The sequence below is a fragment of the Mustela putorius genome, unplaced genomic scaffold (genome assembly GCF_011764305.1).
Source record: "Mustela putorius furo isolate JIRA1106 unplaced genomic scaffold, ASM1176430v1.1 tig00003858_pilon_pilon_pilon, whole genome shotgun sequence".
NCBI classification, from domain to species: Eukaryota; Metazoa; Chordata; class Mammalia; order Carnivora; family Mustelidae; genus Mustela; species Mustela putorius.
In genome coordinates this window covers 50,176,991-50,184,056 of record NW_025422010.1, presented here as the reverse complement: position 1 = coordinate 50,184,056, position 7,066 = coordinate 50,176,991, and the positions used below count along the sequence as shown (strand labels likewise).

General features: G+C 54.7%; 1 long non-coding RNA gene across 1 annotated transcript; it reads left to right on the top strand.

Annotated features, from left to right (window-relative positions):
* Positions 1-3,020: 3,020 nt before the first annotated feature.
* On the top strand, positions 3,021-4,280 carry LOC106005136. The gene is made up of 3 exons (XR_006602150.1): positions 3,021-3,819; positions 3,895-4,052; positions 4,168-4,280. It is a non-coding gene; the product is annotated as an uncharacterized LOC106005136 (long non-coding RNA).
* Positions 4,281-7,066: the final 2,786 nt, after the last annotated feature.

The window sequence follows — 7,066 nt, the reverse complement described above, 5'->3', positions numbered from 1 at the left end:
TGCCCACTTAGGTCCTCCTGTTTGTTTTTAAAGATTTTTTAATTTATTTAAAAGGGGGGGACAGAGGGATAGGAAGAGAGAGAGTCTCAAGCAGACTCCCCGCTGAGCACGGAGCCCGGCATAGAGCTCCATCTCCCGACCCTGGGGTCATGACTTGAGCCAAAATCAAGAGTCAGACTCTTAACTGATACACCCAGGTGCCCCTGTATGACCTTGGTTTTAAAGATTTTTTTATTCATTTGAGAGAGAGAAAGAGAGAGGAGGGACACCTGGGTGGCTCAGTCGGTTAAGCATCTGCCTTTGGCTCAGGGTCCTGGGATCGAGCCCCATATTGGGCTCCCTGCTCAGCAGGTAACCTGTGCGTAACCTCTCCCCCTCCCCCTGAATGTATTCCTCTTGCCCTGTTTCTCTGTCTATCAAATAAATAAAATCTTAAAAGAAAGAGATAGCAGAGTTGGAGGAGAGCAGGGCAAGAGGGAGAGGGAGAATCCCAAGCAGATGCCTCACTGAGTGTGGAGCCCATTGTGGGGCTTGATCCCAGGACCCTGAGATCGTGACCTGAGCTGAAATCAAGGGTCGGTCGCCCAACCGACTGAGCCACCCAGACCTCCCTGACCTTGTTTTAAACTAAATACATGAAAATAGATGAAAAGAGAACCCAAATGGTTAACGGTACCTAACTGGGTGTTGGGGGCTCAGGGGAGATGTAATTCCTTCCTTACACTTTCGTGTGTTATGTACAATTCCTACATAAGTTGTGTACTCCTTAAAACAGGTTTTTGTTTGTTTGTTTGTTGTTTTTTTTGTTTTGTAAAGCAGTAAAAGTAATAGAACAGGAGGAACACTGGGCTCCAGGCAGGAAAACTGTGGTTCCAGGTATCCTGCTGACAGCGGGGTTGCCAAACCAGCTGCCAGGGGTCTCCGTGAGGGGCTCCCTCAATGAGCGGGGCTTTTAGAAGCCCTTCCCCTGAGGCCCACGTCAGACTAATGGGGTCTGCATTGTTAGCTGGGGTGGGGCCTGGGCATGGGTATTTTCAGAAAGTGACCCACCTGCCCTAATGTGAGACTTAGACCCTAAGGCGAAGGATCTAAGGATGGTCTCGAAGGCCGCGCTGAAGACCTCAACCCTAGCCAGGCTGGGGCCGTCTCTGGGGCCGGGGGTGCTGGGACAGAGCACCCCCCTCACCTGTCTGCCTGCAGTGCTGAGCCCCGCAGGTGGGGCTAGGCTGACTCATGTCCGCCAGCGTTTGCAGACAGTGAGTCAGAACCAAGCAAAACCGCATCGCTGGCAAGGGCAGCCAGGGTCCCCGTCATTCCTAGAGCTGCAGAGGTCAGGTGGGCGAAGCCAGGCGGTGGCTGGCTTGGGCCCTCCCTTCCCGTGTTAGGGAAGCCGCACTGGTCGTCTGCCTTTTTGGGGGGTTTGTGGTTGAGGAGAAAGAAGTGGAGGTGGAGCAGAAGAGGCGAGAGGTAGGGCCAGGCCGGTGACCTCCTGCGCGTCATCTCGGCCAACGGGGAGCTGCCACCTCACGCTGGCCAGGCTCCCGGCCTCCTCTGAAGCCTGGAGATTAGGGCAATTTAATCCCTTGCTCCTCTCCTCTGGTTATTTCTGTGGGGAAGGGGGCTGGGCCCGCCGTGGGTTCCCTCAGCAACAGGGCCTGGCCCGGCTCCCTGGTGAGGAGGCCCCAGCTGGGAAAAGCAGTGGGGGAAGGAAGGGAGGAGCCCGGTCTTTCTAGGGCCTTCCCTTCTCCGAGGTGGTGGGAGCGGTCGACACCCTACAGACAGGGAGGGGAGGTCTTTAGGGTCCTCAGGTCCTCCCCGGAGGGGAGAAGGCCAGAGAGGGGCCTGTGGCCATAACAGAGCTCATTGTTCAGGCGCTGAGGCGGGCACAGCCCGGCCTGGCTGCAGGCCCGAGAAGAGGTGTTCGAGAGTTCTGGAAGCCGATTTCCCTTTGATCAAGAGGAGGAGGAGAGGGTCGCATCGGACAACCCCGCCTGGAGGCTGGTCTGGGCCTACAGCCCTCACACTTGCATTTTCTGACCAAACTAACTATTCCCCTCAGTGTTTCTATCCACGGAGCTTCTTACAAGCTTCTCTCTCCAGAGCCCTCCGCGGCAGGGATTCTAGTCCTCACCCAACGATGGCTCCATCTTCCCTGTATTTTGTGGTGATCACGGTTCCCTCTCCGCAAGCCTCTTCCAGCTCTGCCTCGTCCTGTCCGTCTCTCCCACCTCCTTGTTCCCATTAATCTTTGATTACACCCCCCACCCCCCACACCGCGAAGGCAAACGAACGTCTCCCACCCTCTTTCCAGGCGCGCCCAGCTTCAGGACAATAAAGGGTCTGCCGGCCTCGAGGGCGCCGGCAAAGCACCCCGGCCTCGCCGCACCGGCCCACGTTGGGAACCAGACGTGAGACACAGGCTTGAGAAAGGTTCGGTCACTGGTGAGTTTTAGACGTCTCGGGACTCACACCTGGAAGCTTCAGGATCTAAAAACACGGCCTCTCTAAAAGCTTCCAGACCGCACCCAGGAGTCAGATGTGACCCCAGGTCAGATGTGACCCCCCGTCCGATGTGAAGTCCCTTAAAGCATAAATGTCTTTGGGTGGAGACCTTGCTGTTTTTAGTCATTTCCCAAATGCCGGTTCCTTAGGGACCCTTGTTTCAATCTGGCAAACGTCGCGAGATGAAGAGTCATGTTAAGGACCCAAGAGACCCAGCCACCCCCTCCCGAGGTGGCTTTTTATTGCTGACGGCATCCCCACGCAGCGGAAGGGCACTCGGGCTCCTGGAGAGCAGAGCTGGGCCCCCAACCCAGCCAGTGAGATGGCGCAGGCTGGATTTGACCTTGAAACACTCAGCCACCCGTAGGCTCTTTCCGGAGCGGCTACTGCCTCGCCCTCATCTCGCCAGTTTTAGAAAGGGTTTGCCTTACCTGAGTCCTCGGAGGTTTGCGCCAGGAGACAAGTCCATTAGGTCGATGCATTTGAAGCGGGCTGGAGGCAGTGTCTCAGCGGATGCTTTTAGTGCCTGTTAAGCAGGTGGGGAAAGAATCAGATCAATGCAAGGAACACGATGTGTGTGAGGCTCCCTCGTAGGGCCTGTAGACCTGCCCGTGCTCCCAGATGCTCGGACGAGGCTGGAATCCTAAGGCCTCCGAGGAGAACGGCTTGGCCCAAAGATAGAGGTGGTGGCTTTTCCCATGCTAGGGTGATTTTAGGGGAAGGGGACCTTCCTTATGGATGTATCCTTTAGATCCAGATTGTCTGCTATGAAACACGCCTGAAGAGCCAGCATTAAATCATTGTTCTGAGGTCCTCACTCTGTCTGGAGTCCTTTCTCCAAACAAATATGCCTGCAAGAAGGAAACCACCAGAGCGACGGGCCGTCTTCCTGGAAGGCAGCAGAGAATGGCCCTTGTGGGCCTGGGGAGGAGTAGGGGGAACTGAAAGGGGGGCATGAGGGCCTCAGTGTTCTTCCCAAGACGTCTGGGGGAGTATCTTTGATTGGATGCTATCTGTGTTGTGATCTCTGCTGGGTTTTCCTGCTCTTCTCTGCTAGTATCTGACGGAGAACAGAAAAGGATGATGGAGAAGGGGGCGTGGGCGGATGGGGGCGGAGGAGGGAGCATCTGCCTAGCTTGGGTAGAGAGGGAAGGTCTCACCTGGCACACATGTGTGCACAGGCACGCACACGCACACACACACACACACACACACACACACCCTGCACCATTTCGAGAGAATAACAGTGCCACCTGCTGGTTCTTTCTGTGCAAAGACGTCTCCACGTGGACCTTCCCTGAGGAGGAGGCGGCCCAGGTAGGTGTCATCCTGTCCTGATTTACTCTGGTTTCCCAGAGTAAGTCCCTCCTCACCCTCCTGTCTTTTTCTCAGAAAGTGAGCCAAGCCGTGAATGTGCCTTACAGCGTTCCCGGCGGTGCTCCGGGCCAGAGAGACAAGACTCCGCGCACAGACTCCCTGCGGAAAGTCTGGCTTCTCGGTGTCTTAGAACCCTGGCGTTGTGCTTCTAGCAACAGGCTTGAGGAGCAGAGGTACGTGGACAGTAGGAACTGATCCCGGCCACTGCCCCCCACCGGACATCCTAAAAAATCCGTAAATTACCAAAAGAGCAGAATCATTAGTTGCCTCCATTTCTGCTTCTCTCAGGTGTGGTCTCTCCAGTAACAGCTCATCTGGCTCTGTTGTAATTAAACAAAGTGACATCCGTCTGCAACACTGAGTCCCCACCCCCAATCCCCACAGCCCCAGGCAGGTACCTGCAGGGAGGCTCCTCCCATAGCTGGTGATGTCAGGGTAGGAGGAAGCCGGCGCATGGGGCTTTGTTTTTCTCCCAGGAACGTGAAGCACAGGTCATAGGTGATCTTTATCTCTTCGAGTCAACCAGATGGTGACTATGATGAGCTCGGCCTGGTGCCTCGAAAGAGTCCTGTCACCGCGGCTATGAAGGAACCCAGTGGGTACACCATAGGCACGTACAGCTAAGACCCAGGACGAGGGGGCAGGCAGAGCGTTTTAAAAGGACTCATTACAAGGCATCGAGATGACTACCTGGGATGCTTCTGAATGATGGAGGATTTCAAGGAGTTCTTTCCGAACGCTAACTCATAGATCCTTGCAGAATCGCCTGGAAGCGACTGGCCAGGAAAGGGAACGCCACCAGCACATCATTAATCTGAGGCCGGTGGCAGCAGAGTCAGGACAAGGAACAGGCTGTTCTTCCACTGCCCTCGCTTCTGAGTCAGAGCCGTGAAACGCCCTGGTCAACAGTCTGGTTTTGCTCTGCGCCTGCTGGGTATGAAGCCACCTCCTCCTCGGAGGCCTCGTGGCCAGGAAGGAATAAGGCTCTGAACAATGATTCTGGATGAATCTAAGCAGGAAACAGAGAAGCAGTGGAGCGCTCACAGAGTTCCCTCTCCTCCCCCACGTGTGAGTACAGGTGCCATCAGGCTAAAATGAGTATCAGGAGAGCTTCAGGGGCACCTGGGTGGCTCCGCGGGTGAAGCCTCTTCCTTCAGCTCAGATCATGATTCCATGGTCCTGGGATCAAGCCCCGCATCAGGCTCTCTGCTCAGCCAGGGAGCCTGCTTCCTGCCCCCCTCTCTGCCTGCCTCTCTGCCTACTTGTGATCTCTGTCTGTCAAATAAATAAATAAAATCTTAAAAAATAAATAATAAAATAACCTTAAAAAAAAAAAATAGAGCTTCCAGGGGTAGGACCCAGATAGGAGAGCACATAGAGGCCTCAGCGCCTGCAGGGGGCGGTGGAGGGAGACTGCGTTTCCCAGCCTTCTTTAGCTCCCACTGGCGGCCTGTGTTCCTTGGCTTGTGACCCCTTCCTCTGACTTTAAAGAGCTTCCCCCCCAGTCTCTGCTTCTGTCACACATCACCTTCTTCCATCTCCAGCTCATCCCCTTGTGATGGCGCTGGCCCACTCCGATAAGGCAGGATAGTCTCTCTGTCTCAAGATTCATACCTGAATCTGCAGAATCCCTTTTGCCATATAAGATTAAAATCCGGGGATTAGGATGTGGGGAAATTTGGTTTTTTTTTTCCTGCCTCTCACACTGGGCAGTCAGGGCAGAGAGACTGAAAGGCATTAAATCCTTCCATAACATCAATTTCTCCAAGTCCAAGGATGCTGGGACACCTCACCCATGAGCTGGCCATTGGAGTGCTGGACTGGGCCAATGTGAGCTGTGCTTCTGGACATGTCTCCCACCGTGGGTGCAAGAGAGGGCATTCTTGGGACTCTCCTGAGCTAGGGGTGGTGAGATACTGGTGCAGCTCCAACTTCTCCCTCCAGAAAGCAGAGGAAGCCTGTTAAAGTTCAATTATCAATGGGGAGGGCCACTGGGGTTGTGGGGGAGATGCCCTTGTCCACAGCGGTCATGGGGAATGGGAAATGGGTTTCATAACAACCAAACCTCATCAAGTTCTTTTGGACCATCTCTGAAGAGACAGTCTGTGGCTTTGAGTTAGAGGAGTCCAGATGGAAACCACAAACACCACGTGTGAGCATTTCCTTCTGATCTTCAAGGAACCGGGTTCAAAGGAAGAGTTCCCATCCGCGGAGACAAGTCCGAGTTCCTGCATCCTAAAACCTCCAGGATGGTTCTGGCCACAAATCAGCCCTGCTGTCAGATCTTGCCGCGGCTTCTAGGATCTGATCTGAGCTCACGGGCGCCTTGGACACCCCCCCCCCTCCACTGTCGCAGCCCACGCGGGCCCTGAGGGCTCCAGACTTAACTACTCCCCTTCTCTCCTGGTTCTGTGGCTTGGATGTCCCCTGGGGGATATGCTCTACAAACCATGGTCCTTGGGTCTGCATTGAGGAAGACCCACTGGTCAGTTCTCCTAGAGCCTCGCTTCCCTGCCTCACTTCCCCTCTCTGAAGAAGTCTCGCTCGCTCCATCTATGGTTGGGGATGGCCCCAAGTTTGGGGTAAGCGCACTTTTCCTCTTGAAAGCTTTTACGGTTCACACAGCTCTTTCGGTCTTTGACCAGGAAGAAAAATCTCAAGGGTGTGTCACATGGGAGTTTGTTAAGATGAAAAGCAAGAAACATGCAGCCCTGGTGACATTTGGGGGCAGATAAGTTTTTGTTGTAGAGGCTCTCTTGGTCTCTGTGACATCCCCAGCTTCTAACCACTTGATCAGCTACTCCTCAGAGCAGCAGGGCGCGGCAGGGCGGGGGGGGGGCAGTTTTGCTCCCGGAGGACATGTGGCAAGATCTGGAGATGTTTTTGGATGTCAGACCTGGGAGTGGGTGGGTGGGGAGGTGCTCCTGGCATCCAGGAGGTCTGAGCTTGCACAGGACAGCTCCTCGGAGCAAAGAGTGATCCGGCCCCGATGTCAGTGGGGTCAAGATGGAGAAGCTCTGTTTGAAAGAAGTGGAAGCGGTCATTTATACTTGGTCCAAAAGGACGGGGCGAGAAAGTCCCGAGGGAAGGACATGCCCCCCAGAACAGAGTTCATATCCCAGTGTCTCTGCTGATACAGCTGGAAGTAGTCCTTTTGGGGCCATCATTGCCAGGATGAACATCCTCC